Source organism: Anomaloglossus baeobatrachus, chromosome 4 (assembly GCF_048569485.1).
Source record: "Anomaloglossus baeobatrachus isolate aAnoBae1 chromosome 4, aAnoBae1.hap1, whole genome shotgun sequence".
NCBI classification, from domain to species: Eukaryota; Metazoa; Chordata; class Amphibia; order Anura; family Aromobatidae; genus Anomaloglossus; species Anomaloglossus baeobatrachus.
In genome coordinates this window covers 2,978,650-2,992,768 of record NC_134356.1, presented here as the reverse complement: position 1 = coordinate 2,992,768, position 14,119 = coordinate 2,978,650, and the positions used below count along the sequence as shown (strand labels likewise).

General features: G+C 54.4%; 1 protein-coding gene across 1 annotated transcript in view; it reads right to left on the bottom strand.

Moving 5' to 3' along the window:
• Positions 1–13,893, bottom strand: part of SLCO1C1 (solute carrier organic anion transporter family member 1C1) — a 54,927-nt gene extending 41,034 nt beyond the window's left edge. The window contains exon 1 of the mRNA XM_075343493.1: positions 13,661–13,893. The gene's annotated coding sequence lies outside the window, so the exon portion shown is untranslated. The remainder of the gene's footprint in view (positions 1–13,660) is intronic.
• Positions 13,894–14,119: the final 226 nt, after the last annotated feature.

Below are 14,119 nucleotides of genomic sequence, written 5' to 3'. Positions count from 1 at the left end.
GCAGTGCTGGGGCTATAAGACCAGGAGAGTGGGCGCGGCCCAGTCCTATATACCCAGCACAGCCTCAGGTCATGTCCTGCTGCAGCAGTGCTGGGCTATAAGACCAGGAGAGTGGGCGCGGCCCGGTCCTATATACCCAGCACAGCCTCAGGTCATGTCCTGCTGCAGCAGTGCTGGGCTATAAGAGCAGGAGAGTGGGCGCGGCCCGGTCCTATATACCCAGCACAGCCTCAGGTCATGTCCTGCTGCAGCAGTGCTGGGCTATAAGAGCAGGAGAGTGGGCGCGGCCCGGTCCTATATACCCAGCACAGCCTCAGGTCATGTCCTGCTGCAGCAGTGCTGGGCTATAAGACCAGGAGAGTGGGCGCGGCCCGGTCCTATATACCCAGCACAGCCTCAGGTCATGTCCTGCTGCAGCAGTGCTGGGCTATAAGAGCAGGAGAGTGGGCGCGGCCCGGTCCTATATACCCAGCACAGCCTCAGGTCATGTCCTGCTGCAGCAGTGCTGGGCTATAAGAGCAGGAGAGTGGGCGCGGCCCGGTCCTATATACCCAGCACAGCCTCAGGTCATGTCCTGCTGCAGCAGTGCTGGGCTATAAGAGCAGGAGAGTGGGCGCGGCCCGGTCCTATATACCCAGCACAGCCTCAGGTCATGTCCTGCCGCAGCAGTGCTGGGCTATAAGAGCAGGAGAGTGGGCGCGGCCCGGTCCTATATACCCAGCACAGCCTCAGGTCATGTCCTGCTGCAGCAGTGCTGGGCTATAAGACCAGGAGAGTGGGCGCGGCCCGGTCCTATATACCCAGCACAGCCTCAGGTCATGTCCTGCTGCAGCAGTGCTGGGGCTATAAGACCAGGAGAGTGGGCGCGGCCCGGTCCTATATACCCAGCACAGCCTGAGGTCATGTCCTGCTGCAGCAGTGCTGGGCTATAAGAGCAGGAGAGTGGGCGCGGCCCGGTCCTATATACCCAGCACAGCCTCAGGTCATGTCCTGCTGCAGCAGTGCTGGGCTATAAGAGCAGGAGAGTGGGCGCGGCCCGGTCCTATATACCCAGCACAGCCTCAGGTCATGTCCTGCTGCAGCAGTGCTGGGCTATAAGAGCAGGAGAGTGGGCGCGGCCCGGTCCTATATACCCAGCACAGCCTCAGGTCATGTCCTGCTGCAGCAGTGCTGGGCTATAAGACCAGGAGAGTGGGCGCGGCCCGGTCCTATATACCCAGCACAGCCTCAGGTCATGTCCTGCTGCAGCAGTGCTGGGCTATAAGAGCAGGAGAGTGGGCGCGGCCCGGTCCTATATACCCAGCACAGCCTCAGGTCATGTCCTGCTGCAGCAGTGCTGGGCTATAAGAGCAGGAGAGTGGGCGCGGCCCGGTCCTATATACCCAGCACAGCCTCAGGTCATGTCCTGCTGCAGCAGTGCTGGGGCTATAAGACCAGGAGAGTGGGCGCGGCCCAGTCCTATATACCCAGCACAGCCTCAGGTCATGTCCTGCTGCAGCAGTGCTGGGCTATAAGACCAGGAGAGTGGGCGCGGCCCGGTCCTATATACCCAGCACAGCCTCAGGTCATGTCCTGCTGCAGCAGTGCTGGGCTATAAGAGCAGGAGAGTGGCCGCGGCCCGGTCCTATATACCCAGCACAGCCTCAGGTCATGTCCTGCTGCAGCAGTGCTGGGGCTATAAGACCAGGAGAGTGGCCGCGGCCCGGTCCTATATACCCAGCACAGCCTCAGGTCATGTCCTGCTGCAGCAGTGCTGGGCTATAAGACCAGGAGAGTGGGCGCGGCCCGGTCCTATATACCCAGCACAGCCTCAGGTCATATCCTGCTGCAGCAGTGCTGGGCTATAAGAGCAGGAGAGTGGGCGCGGCCCGGTCCTATATACCCAGCACAGCCTCAGGTCATGTCCTGCTGCAGCAGTGCTGGGCTATAAGAGCAGGAGAGTGGGCGCGGCCCGGTCCTATATACCCAGCACAGCCTCAGGTCATGTCCTGCTGCAGCAGTGCTGGGCTATAAGAGCAGGAGAGTGGGCGCGGCCCGGTCCTATATACCCAGCACAGCCTCAGGTCATGTCCTGCTGCAGCAGTGCTGGGCTATAAGAGCAGGAGAGTGGGCGCGGCCCGGTCCTATATACCCAGCACAGCCTCAGGTCATGTCCTGCTGCAGCAGTGCTGGGCTATAAGAGCAGGAGAGTGGGCGCGGCCCGGTCCTATATACCCAGCACAGCCTCAGGTCATGTCCTGCTGCAGCAGTGCTGGGCTATAAGAGCAGGAGAGTGGGCGCGGCCCGGTCCTATATACCCAGCACAGCCTCAGGTCATGTCCTGCTGCAGCAGTGCTGGGCTATAAGACCAGGAGAGTGGGCGCGGCCCGGTCCTATATACCCAGCACAGCCTCAGGTCATGTCCTGCTGCAGCAGTGCTGGGCTATAAGAGCAGGAGAGTGGGCGCGGCCCGGTCCTATATACCCAGCACAGCCTCAGGTCATGTCCTGCTGCAGCAGTGCTGGGCTATAAGAGCAGGAGAGTGGGCGCGGCCCGGTCCTATATACCCAGCACAGCCTCAGGTCATGTCCTGCTGCAGCAGTGCTGGGCTATAAGAGCAGGAGAGTGGGCGCGGCCCGGTCCTATATACCCAGCACAGCCTCAGGTCATGTCCTGCTGCAGCAGTGCTGGGCTATAAGACCAGGAGAGTGGGCGCGGCCCGGTCCTATATACCCAGCACAGCCTCAGGTCATGTCCTGCTGCAGCAGTGCTGGGCTATAAGAGCAGGAGAGTGGCCGCGGCCCGGTCCTATATACCCAGCACAGCCTCAGGTCATGTCCTGCTGCAGCAGTGCTGGGGCTATAAGACCAGGAGAGTGGGCGCGGCCCGGTCCTATATACCCAGCACAGCCTGAGGTCATGTCCTGCTGCAGCAGTGCTGGGCTATAAGAGCAGGAGAGTGGGCGCGGCCCGGTCCTATATACCCAGCACAGCCTCAGGTCATGTCCTGCTGCAGCAGTGCTGGGCTATAAGAGCAGGAGAGTGGGCGCGGCCCGGTCCTATATACCCAGCACAGCCTCAGGTCATGTCCTGCTGCAGCAGTGCTGGGCTATAAGAGCAGGAGAGTGGGCGCGGCCCGGTCCTATATACCCAGCACAGCCTCAGGTCATGTCCTGCTGCAGCAGTGCTGGGCTATAAGACCAGGAGAGTGGGCGCGGCCCGGTCCTATATACCCAGCACAGCCTCAGGTCATGTCCTGCTGCAGCAGTGCTGGGCTATAAGAGCAGGAGAGTGGGCGCGGCCCGGTCCTATATACCCAGCACAGCCTCAGGTCATGTCCTGCCGCAGCAGTGCTGGGCTATAAGAGCAGGAGAGTGGGCGCGGCCCGGTCCTATATACCCAGCACAGCCTCAGGTCATGTCCTGCTGCAGCAGTGCTGGGCTATAAGAGCAGGAGAGTGGGCGCGGCCCGGTCCTATATACCCAGCACAGCCTCAGGTCATGTCCTGCTGCAGCAGTGCTGGGCTATAAGACCAGGAGAGTGGGCGCGGCCCGGTCCTATATACCCAGCACAGCCTGAGGTCATGTCCTGCTGCAGCAGTGCTGGGCTATAAGAGCAGGAGAGTGGGCGCGGCCCGGTCCTATATACCCAGCACAGCCTCAGGTCATGTCCTGCTGCAGCAGTGCTGGGCTATAAGAGCAGGAGAGTGGGCGCGGCCCGGTCCTATATACCCAGCACAGCCTCAGGTCATGTCCTGCTGCAGCAGTGCTGGGCTATAAGAGCAGGAGAGTGGGCGCGGCCCGGTCCTATATACCCAGCACAGCCTCAGGTCATGTCCTGCTGCAGCAGTGCTGGGCTATAAGAGCAGGAGAGTGGGCGCGGCCCGGTCCTATATACCCAGCACAGCCTCAGGTCATGTCCTGCTGCAGCAGTGCTGGGCTATAAGACCAGGAGAGTGGGCGCGGCCCGGTCCTATATACCCAGCACAGCCTCAGGTCATGTCCTGCTGCAGCAGTGCTGGGCTATAAGAGCAGGAGAGTGGCCGCGGCCCGGTCCTATATACCCAGCACAGCCTCAGGTCATGTCCTGCTGCAGCAGTGCTGGGCTATAAGAGCAGGAGAGTGGGCGCGGCCCGGTCCTATATACCCAGCACAGCCTCAGGTCATGTCCTGCCGCAGCAGTGCTGGGCTATAAGAGCAGGAGAGTGGGCGCGGCCCGGTCCTATATACCCAGCACAGCCTCAGGTCATGTCCTGCTGCAGCAGTGCTGGGCTATAAGAGCAGGAGAGTGGGCGCGGCCCGGTCCTATATACCCAGCACAGCCTCAGGTCATGTCCTGCTGCAGCAGTGCTGGGCTATAAGAGCAGGAGAGTGGGCGCGGCCCGGTCCTATATACCCAGCACAGCCTCAGGTCATGTCCTGCTGCAGCAGTGCTGGGCTATAAGACCAGGAGAGTGGGCGCGGCCCGGTCCTATATACCCAGCACAGCCTCAGGTCATGTCCTGCTGCAGCAGTGCTGGGCTATAAGAGCAGGTGAGAGCGCGGCCCGGTCCTATATACCCAGCACAGCCTCAGGTCATGTCCTGCTGCAGCAGTGCTGGGCTATAAGAGCAGGTGAGTGGGCGCGGCCCGGTCCTATATACCCAGCACAGCCTCAGGTCATGTCCTGCTGCAGCAGCGCTGGGCTATAAGAGCAGGAGAGTGGGCGCGGCCCGGTCCTATATACCCAGCTCAGCCTCAGGTCATGTCCTGCTGCAGCAGTGCTGGGCTATAAGAGCAGGAGAGTGGGCGCGGCCCGGTCCTATATACCCAGCACAGCCTCAGGTCATGTCCTGCTGCAGCAGTGCTGGGCTATAAGAGCAGGTGAGTGGGCGCGGCCCGGTCCTATACAGAACATTAGTCAGAATCAGACTCCTGACACCAGGAACAGGACTCTGGGAAGCATGAGCGGGAATGGCAGGCGTGACCGGTGGACGCATGGACTGGACCAGTGAGGAAGGAGCGGTGGTACGCTGGCGAGGCTGGATCAGTGGGTACAGAGCGGTGGTGCGATGCAGGTGTGACTGGCTCAGTGGTTACGGAGCGGTGCCTGGATGGTGAGACCGGCTTAGTAGGTAAGGAGCGCTGCTGGGACACCGGGAGCGTGACAGATACATAGAGGAAGGAGCAGGTCCCCGCAGCACAGAGTATTTCAGGAGAGGAGAGCACTGATCTTATAGGAGGACACAGAGATACATAGAGGAAGGAGCAGGTCCCCGCAGCACAGAGTATTTCAGGAGAGGAGAGCACTGATCTTACAGGAGGACACAGAGATACAGAGGAAGGAGCAGGTCCCAGCAGCACAGAGTATTTCAGGAGAGGAGAGCACTGATCTTACAGGAGGACACAGAGATACAGAGGAAGGAGCAGGTCCCAGCAGCACAGAGTATTTCAGGAGAGAAGAGCACTGATCTTATAGGAGGACACAGAGATACAGAGGAAGGAGCAGGTCCCTGCAGCACAGAGTATTTCAGGAGAGGAGAGCACTGATCTTATAGGAGGACACAGAGATACATAGAGGAAGGAGCAGGTCCCAGCAGCACAGAGTATTTCAGGAGAGGAGAGCACTGATCTTATAGGAGGACACAGAGATACATAGAGGAAGGAGCAGGTCCCAGCAGCACAGAGTATTTCAGGAGAGAAGAGCGCTGATCTTATAGGAGGACACAGAGATACAGAGGAAGGAGCAGGTCCCTGCAGCACAGAGTATTTCAGGAGAGAAGAGCACTGATCTTATAGGAGGACACAGAGATACAGAGGAAGGAGCAGGTCCCTGCAGAACAGAGTATTTCAGGAGAGGAGAGCACTGATCTTATAGGAGGACACAGAGATACATAGAGGAAGGAGCAGGTACCAGCAGCACAGAGTATTTCAGGAGAGGAGAGCACTGATCTTATAGGAGGACACAGAGATACATAGAGGAAGGAGCAGGTCCCAGCAGCACAGAGTATTTCAGGAGAGGAGAGCACTGATATTATAGGAGGACACAGAGATACATAGAGGAAGGAGCAGGTCCCAGCAGCACAGAGTATTTCAGGAGAGGAGAGCACTGATCTTATAGGAGGACACAGAGATACATAGAGGAAGGAGCAGGTCCCCGCAGCACAGAGTATTTCAGGAGAGGAGAGCACTGATCTTACAGGAGGACACAGAGATACAGAGGAAGGAGCAGGTCCCAGCAGCACAGAGTATTTCAGGAGAGAAGAGCACTGATCTTACAGGAGGACACAGAGATACAGAGGAAGGAGCAGGTCCCAGCAGCACAGAGTATTTCAGGAGAGGAGAGCACTGATCTTACAGGAGGACACAGAGATACAGAGGAAGGAGCAGGTCCCAGCAGCACAGAGTATTTCAGGAGAGAAGAGCACTGATCTTATAGGAGGACACAGAGATACAGAGGAAGGAGCAGGTCCCTGCAGCACAGAGTATTTCAGGAGAGGAGAGCACTGATCTTATAGGAGGACACAGAGATACATAGAGGAAGGAGCAGGTCCCAGCAGCACAGAGTATTTCAGGAGAGGAGAGCACTGATCTTATAGGAGGACACAGAGATACAGAGTAAGGAGCAGGTCCCAGCAGCACAGAGTATTTCAGGAGAGGAGAGCACTGATATTATAGGAGGACACAGAGATACATAGAGGAAGGAGCAGGTCCCAGCAGCACAGAGTATTTCAGGAGAGGAGAGCACTGATCTTATAGGAGGATACAGAGATACATAGAGGAAGGAGCAGGTCCCAGCAGCACAGAGTATTTCAGGAGAGGAGAGCACTGATCTTATAGGAGGTCACAGAGATACATAGAGGAAGGAGCAGGACCCAGCAGCACAGAGTATTTCAGGAGAGGAGAGCGCTGATCTTATAGGAGGACACAGAGATACATAGAGGAAGGAGCAGGACCCCGCAGCACAGAGTATTTCAGGAGAGGAGAGCGCTGATCTTATAGGAGATACAGAGATACATAGAGGAAGGAGCAGGACCCAGCAGCACAGAGTATTTCAGGAGAGGAGAGCGCTGATCTTATAGGAGATACAGAGATACAGAGGAAGGAGCAGGTCCCCGCAGCACAGAGTATTTCAGGAGAGGAGAGCACTGATCTTATAGGAGGAGACAGAGATACATAGAGGAAGGAGCAGGTCCCCGCAGCACAGAGTATTTCAGGAGAGGAGAGCACTGATCTTATAGGAGGAGACAGAGATACATAGAGGAAGTAGCAGGTCCAAGCAGCACAGAGTATTTCAGGAGAGGAGAGCACTCATCTTATAGGAGGACACAGAGATACATAGAGGAAGGAGCAGGTCCCAGCAGTACAGAGTATTTCAGGAGAGGAGAGCACTGATCTTATACGAGGACACAAAGAGATACATAGAGGAAAAAGCAGGTCCCAGCAGCACAGAGTATTTCAGGAGAGGAGAGCACTGATCTTATAGGAGGATACAGAGATACATAGAGGAAGGAGCAGGTCCCAGCAGTACAGAGTATTTCAGGAGAGGAGAGCACTGATCTTATAGGAGGTCACAGAGATACATAGAGGAAGGAGCAGTTCCCAGCAGCACAGAGTATTTCAGGAGAGGAGAGCACTGATCTTATAGGAGGTCACAGAGATACATAGAGGAAGGAGCAGGACCCAGCAGCACAGAGTATTTCAGGAGAGGAGAGCGCTGATCTTATAGGAGGACACAGAGATACAGAGGAAGAAGCAGGTCCAAGCAGCACAGAGTATTTCAGGAGAGGAGAGCGCTGATCTTATAGAAGGTCACAGAGATACATAGAGGAAGGAGCAGGTCCCCGCAGCACAGAGTATTTCAGGAGAGGAGAGTGCTGATCTTATAGGAGGATACAGAGATACATAGAGGAAGGAGCAGGTCCCCGCAGCACAGAGTATTTCAGGAGAGAAGAGCAATGATCTTATAGGAGGTCACAGAGATACATAGAGGAAGGAGCAGGTCCCCGCAGCACAGAGTATTTCAGGAGAGAAGAGCAATGATCTTATAGGAGGTCACAGAGATACATAGAGGAAGGAGCAGGTCCCAGCAGCACAGAGTATTTCAGGAGAGAAGAGCATTGATCTTATAGGAGGTCACAGAGATACATAGAGGAAGGAGCAGGTCCCCGCAGCACAGAGTATTTCAGGAGAGGAGAGCACTGATCTTATAGGAGGACACAGAGATACAGAGGAAGGAGCAGGTCCCAGCAGCACAGAGTATTTCAGGAGAGGAGAGCACTGATCTTATAGGAGGACACAGAGATACAGAGGAAGGAGCAGGTCCCAGCAGCACAGAGTATTTCAGGAGAGGAGAGCGCTGATCTTATACGAGGACACAGAGATACATAGAGAAAGGAGCAGGTCCCTGCAGCACAGAGTATTTCAGGAGAGGAAAGCACTGATCTTATAGGAGGACACAGAGATACAGAGGAAGGAGCAGGTCCCAGCAGCACAGAGTATTTCAGGAGAGGAAAGCACTGATCTTATAGGAGGACACAGAGATACAGAGGAAGGAGCAGGTCCCAGCAGCACAGAGTATTTCAGGAGAGGAAAGCACTGATCTTATAGGAGGACACAGAGATACAGAGGAAGGAGCAGGTCCCAGCAGCACAGAGTATTTCAGGAGAGCAGAGCACTGATCTTATAGGAGGACACAGAGATACAGAGGAAGGAGCAGGTCCCAGCAGCACAGAGTATTTCAGGAGAGGAGAGCACTGATCTTATAGGAGGAGACAGAGATACATAGAGGAAGGAGCAGGTCCCAGCAGTACAGAGTATTTCAGGAGAGGAGAGCACTGATCTTATAGGAGGACACAGAGATACATAGAGGAAGGAGCAGGTCCCAGCAGCACAGAGTATTTCAGGAGAGGAGAGCACTGATCTTATAGGAGGACACAGATACAGAGGAAGGAGCAGGTCCCTGCAGCACAGAGTATTTCAGGAGAGGAGAGCACTGATCTTATAGGAGGACACAGAGATACAGAGGAAGGAGCAGGTCCCCGCAGCACAGAGTATTTCAGGAGAGAAGAGCACTGATCTTATAGGAGGACACAGAGATACAGAGGAAGGAGCAGGTCCCAGCAGCACAGAGTATTTCAGGAGAGGAGAGCACTGATCTTATAGGAGGACACAGAGATACAGAGGAAGGAGCAGGTCCCTGCAGCACAGAGTATTTCAGGAGAGGAGAGCACTGATCTTATAGGAGGATACAGAGATACATAGAGGAAGGAGCAGGTCCCAGCAGCACAGAGTATTTCAGGAGAGAAGAGCAATGATCTTATAGGAGGTCACAGAGATTCATAGAGGAAGGAGCAGGTCCCCGCAGCACAGAGTATTTCAGGAGAGGAGAGCACTGATCTTATAGGAGGACACAGAGATACAGAGGAAGGAGCAGGTCCCAGCAGCACAGAGTATTTCAGGAGAGGAGAGCACTGATCTTATAGGAGGACACAGAGATACAGAGGAAGGAGCAGGTCCCAGCAGCACAGAGTATTTCAGGAGAGGAGAGCACTGATCTTATAGGAGGACACAGAGATACATAGAGGAAGGAGCAGGACCCAGCAGCACAGAGTATTTCAGGAGAGGAGAGCACTGATCTTATAGGAGGACACAGAGATACAGAGGAAGGAGCAGGTCCCAGCAGCACAGAGTATTTCAGGAGAGCAGAGCACTGATCTTATAGGAGGACACAGAGATACAGAGGAAGGAGCAGGTCCCAGCAGCACAGAGTATTTCAGGAGAGGAGAGCACTGATCTTATAGGAGGAGACAGAGATACATAGAGGAAGGAGCAGGTCCCAGCAGTACAGAGTATTTCAGGAGAGGAGAGCACTGATCTTATAGGAGGACACAGAGATACATAGAGGAAGGAGCAGGTCCCAGCAGCACAGAGTATTTCAGGAGAGGAGAGCACTGATCTTATAGGAGGACACAGATACAGAGGAAGGAGCAGGTCCCTGCAGCACAGAGTATTTCAGGAGAGGAGAGCACTGATCTTATAGGAGGACACAGAGATACAGAGGAAGGAGCAGGTCCCCGCAGCACAGAGTATTTCAGGAGAGAAGAGCACTGATCTTATAGGAGGACACAGAGATACAGAGGAAGGAGCAGGTCCCAGCAGCACAGAGTATTTCAGGAGAGGAGAGCACTGATCTTATAGGAGGACACAGAGATACAGAGGAAGGAGCAGGTCCCTGCAGCACAGAGTATTTCAGGAGAGAAGAGCACTGATCTTATAGGAGGACACAGAGATACAGAGGAAGGAGCAGGTCCCCGCAGCACAGAGTATTTCAGGAGAGGAGAGCACTGATCTTATAGGAGGATACAGAGATACATAGAGGAAGGAGCAGGTCCCAGCAGCACAGAGTATTTCAGGAGAGGAGAGCGCTGATCTTATAGGAGGACACAGAGATACATAGAGGAAGGAGCAGGTCCCCGCAGCACAGAGTATTTCAGGAGAGAAGAGCACTGATCTTATAGGAGGACACAGAGATACAGAGGAAGGAGCAGGTCCCCGCAGCACAGAGTATTTCAGGAGAGAAGAGCGCTGATCTTATAGGAGGACACAGAGATACATAGAGGAAGGAGCAGGTCCCAGCAGCACAGAGTATTTCAGGAGAGGAGAGCACTGATCTTATAGGAGGACACAGAGATACATAGAGGAAGGAGCAGGTCCCAGCAGCACAGAGTATTTCAGGAGAGGAGAGCACTGATATTATAGGAGGACACAGAGATACATAGAGGAAGGAGCAGGTCCCAGCAGCACAGAGTATTTCAGGAGAGGAGAGCACTGATCTTATAGGAGGACACAGAGATACATAGAGGAAGGAGCAGGTCCCCGCAGCACAGAGTATTTCAGGAGAGGAGAGCACTGAACTGATCTTATAGGAAGGCACAGAGATACATAGAGGAAGGAGCAGGTCCCCGCAGCACAGAGTATTTCAGGTGAGGAGAGCACTGATCTTATAGGAGGACACAGAGATACATAGAGGAAGGAGCAGGTCCCAGCAGCACAGAGTATTTCAGGAGAGGAGAGCACTGATCTTATACGAGGACACAGAGATACATAGAGGAAGGAGCAGGTCCCAGCAGCACAGAGTATTTCAGGAGAGGAGAGCACTGATCTTATAGGAGGACAGAGAGATACAGAGGAAGGGGCAGGTCCCCGCAGCACAGAGTATTTCAGGAGAGGAGGGCACTGATCTTATAGGAGGAGACAGAGATACATAGAGGAAGGAGCAGGTCCCTGCAGCACAGAGTATTTCAGGAGAGAAGAGCGCTGATCTTATAGGAGGACACAGAGATACATAGAGGAAGGAGCAGGTCCCAGCAGCACAGAGTATTTCAGGAGAGGAGAGCACTGATCTTATAGGAGGACACAGAGATACAGAGGAAGGAGCAGGTCCCTGCAGCACAGAGTATTTCAGGAGAGAAGAGCGCTGATCTTATAGGAGGACACAGAGATACATAGAGGAAGGAGCAGGTCCCTGCAGCACAGAGTATTTCAGGAGAGAAGAGCGCTGATCTTATAGGAGGACACAGAGATACATAGAGGAAGGAGCAGGTCCCAGCAGCACAGAGTATTTCAGGAGAGGAGAGCACTGATCTTATAGGAGGACACAGAGATACAGAGGAAGGAGTAGGTCCCCGCAGCACAGAGTATTTCAGGAGAGGAGAGCGCTGATCTTATAGGAGGTCACAGAGATACATAGAGTAAGGAGCAGGTCCCAGCAGCACAGAGTATTTCAGGAGAGGAGAGCACTGATCTTATAGGAGGACACAGAGATACAGAGGAAGGAGCAGGTCCCCGCAGCACAGAGTATTTCAGGAGAGGAGAGCGCTGATCTTATAGGAGGTCACAGAGATACATAGAGTAAGGAGCAGGTCCCAGCAGCACAGAGTATTTCAGGAGAGGAGAGCACTGATCTTATAGGAGGACACAGAGATACAGAGGAAGGAGCAGGTCCCAGCAGCACAGAGTATTTCAGGAGAGGAGAGCACTGATCTTATAGGAGGACACAGAGATACAGAGGAAGGAGCAGGTCCCAGCAGCACAGAATATTTCAGGAGAGGAGAGCACTGATCTTATAGGAGGACACAGAGATACAGAGGAAGGAGCAGGTCCCTGCAGCACAGAGTATTTCAGGAGAGAAGAGCGCTGATCTTATAGGAGTACACAGAGATACAGAGGAAGGAGCAGGTCCCAGCAGCACAGAGTATTTCAGGAGAGGAGAGCACTGATCTTATAGGAGGACACAGAGATACAGAGGAAGGAGCAGGTCCCAGCAGCACAGAGTATTTCAGGAGAGGAGAGCACTGATCTTATAGGAGGACACAGAGATACAGAGGAAGGAGCAGGTCCCCGCAGCACAGAGTATTTCAGGAGAGGAGAGTGCTGATCTTATAGGAGGTCACAGAGATACAGAGGAAGGAGCAGGTCCCTGCAGCACAGAGTATTTCAGGAGAGAAGAGCACTGATCTTATAGGAGGACACAGAGATACAGAGGAAGGAGCAGGTCCCCGCAGCACAGAGTATTTCAGGAGAGGAGAGCACTGATCTTATAGGAGGATACAGAGATACATAGCGGAAGTAGCAGGTCCCAGCAGCACAGAGTATTTCAGGAGAGAAGAGCACTGATCTTATAGGAGGACACAGAGATACATAGAGGAAGGAGCAGGTCCCAGCAGCACAGAGTATTTCAGGAGAGGAGAGCGCTGATCTTATAGGAGGACACAGAGATACATAGAGGAAGGAGCAGGTCCCCGCAGCACAGAGTATTTCAGGAGAGAAGAGCACTGATCTTATAGGAGGACACAGAGATACAGAGGAAGGAGCAGGTCCCCGCAGCACAGAGTATTTCAGGAGAGAAGAGCGCTGATCTTATAGGAGGACACAGAGATACATAGAGGAAGGAGCAGGTCCCAGCAGCACAGAGTATTTCAGGAGAGGAGAGCACTGATCTTATAGGAAGGCACAGAGATACATAGAGGAAGGAGCAGGTCCCCGCAGCACAGAGTATTTCAGGAGAGGAGAGCACTGATCTTATAGGAGGTCACAGAGATACATAGAGGAAGGAGCAGGTCCCAGCAGCACAGAGTATTTCAGGAGAGAAGAGCGCTGATCTTATAGGAGGACACAGAGATACAGAGGAAGGAGCAGGTCCCCGCAGCACAGAGTATTTCAGGTGAGGAGAGCACTGATCTTATACGAGGTCACAGAGATACATAGAGGAAGGAGCAGGTCCCTGCAGCACAGAGTATTTCAGGAGAGGAGAGCGCTGATCTTATAGGAGGTCACAGAGATACATAGAGTAAGGAGCAGGTCCCTGCAGCACAGAGTATTTCAGGAGAGGAGAGCGCTGATCTTATAGGAGGTCACAGAGATACATAGAGTGAGGAGCAGGTCCCCGCAGCACAGAGTATTTCAGGAGAGAAGAGCAATGATCTTATAGGAGGACACAGAGATACAGAGGAAGGAGCAGGTCCCCGCAGCACAGAGTATTTCAGGAGAGGAGAGCACTGATCTTATAGGAGGACACAGAGATACATAGAGGAAGGAGCAGGTCCCCGCAGCACAGAGTGTTTCAGGCTCCTGCACTGGGTGGTGCAGTGGTCGGTGGGTCGGGCAGGCCGCGCTCTGGTTTCCATGGTGCCGGCTATTTACCTGTAGCTGCTGGCGGGAGCCTCACAGTGCGGAGCACATGGCGCGGGGCCGCTCTGCTCTTATATCCCCGGGCTGCGCTCTCGCTGATCCCCGGATAATGCACCTTTTTCTTTCCCAATTAGCGGGGACATTGTGGACTTTCCTCGCTGACGTCCGCCGCCCCCTGAGCGGGAGATACAATGCCGTGACGTGCAGCGAAAACCTCAGCGCGGCCCCAGTGTCTGACCGTGGTCACTGCACACACCGCTCCGGCCACAATGAGACCCCCGGGGCAGCTCCCACTGACCCCACACGCTGCCCCCTGCTGGAGCATGCACAGCACTGCAGCATGGAAGTATGGAGACCACCCATCCTTGTATCATCCACTCACCTCCAGAGCTGCACTCACTATTCTGCTGTTACATCGTGTCTTATCCTCCAGTCACCTCCAGAGCTGCACTCATTATTCTGCTGTTACAT